Source organism: Lactuca serriola, chromosome 5, assembly GCF_051521515.1.
Source record: "Lactuca serriola cultivar US96UC23 chromosome 5, Lser_US96UC23_V15, whole genome shotgun sequence".
Lineage (NCBI taxonomy): Eukaryota > Viridiplantae > Streptophyta > Magnoliopsida > Asterales > Asteraceae > Lactuca > Lactuca serriola.
The window spans coordinates 271,326,644-271,327,890 of record NC_136412.1 but is presented as its reverse complement, the minus strand read 5'-3'; the positions used below and the strand labels follow the sequence as shown (position 1 = coordinate 271,327,890).

The following is a 1,247-nucleotide window of genomic DNA, read 5'->3' as shown; positions in this document are numbered from 1 at the left end:
GTAGTGCCTTTTAATTATGTTGCTTCGTCTCACTCCAGATGTCCAAGAAGACCCCGCTCCTATCATAATCATCCCCATTATATCATAAATAAATAAACCATAAGAAGACCATCTACAGCAGGTAACAATTTTTTTTCCAATCCATCACTTGTATGCCTAGTTCATTTATGAGAAAAGATAACATGAATGCTTTCGTTCATTTTAGAGTATGATAAAATAAAGAAGGTTATTAAGTGAGATAGAAAACAGTAAACTTAGTTTTATAAGATGACAATTAAGCCTATCATCGATATATGGGACTAAATGTTTTTCCATGAAAAGTTTGAAAAACTGTATCATTATGAAAATTATCCCACTCTTGTGTTATTAGCAGGTTTTTCTGTAAATACGTGCAAAATGTCCGAGACAAATGTGGGTTCCAAAGACCTTAATCTTGTGGATAATGATCAAAAAGTTGAAGTAAACAATGACTCATCTTCACAAGAAATCCCAAAGGATTTAGAAAAAGCAGAGGACAATCCCATGCCCACACAAGCCCAAGAGGTACTTCCTTTCTTTTGTAGATATTATCCTAATTTACTTATTTGCCCTTTATCACCATTACAAGGGATTTAGTTAAAAGTCTTAAATCATGTGCTTATTTGATCTTTAAAATTGTGGTTGAATAGTCTTTACTATATAATCTTTAAAATTGAAATTTCACAAAGTTCATTGTTTGTAGGAAGCTATAATCAAGAAAAAATATGGTGGATTACTACCAAGAAAAACCCCTTTAATCTCAAAGGTAATTCAATTTCCATTCTTTTTTTTGTCTAATTATGGAAGAAGAATACTAACAACTAATTCGTTCCCCAATCATACAGGATCATGATCGTGCTTTCTTTGATTCTGCAGATTGGGCACTAGGAAAGGTACTTAAAATGATTTTTTTTAAACTCTTGATCTATTTTAATAAAGTTTTGATGCTTCATGTTATTCTTGTCTTTTTTACAACAGGGGTCACAAAAGAGCAAAGGACCTTTAGATGCACTTCTGTTTGACTTGATGTTTTCTGTCAGCCTACGCCACATCAGCAAGTTCGTTCAAGACGATCATCCTACGCCCCTGCAGATATTATACCCTCTGTTGTATGATGGGAGCTGTTGTTTTGCAGCTGTTGTTTCATGACCAAGAAACACATACATGTCTCATGATATTATACCCTCTGTTGTATGATGGGAGCTGTTGGTTGCCCAATATAACAAACT

The 1,247-nt window shown here is 33.8% G+C and overlaps 1 long non-coding RNA gene across 1 annotated transcript; it reads left to right on the top strand.

Moving 5' to 3' along the window:
• Positions 1-719: 719 nt before the first annotated feature.
• Positions 720-1,025, top strand: LOC145051632 (uncharacterized). Its single transcript, XR_013683747.1, has 3 exons — positions 720-784; positions 864-911; positions 997-1,025. It is a non-coding gene; the product is annotated as an uncharacterized LOC145051632 (long non-coding RNA).
• The last annotated feature ends 222 nt before the right edge of the window (positions 1,026-1,247 follow it).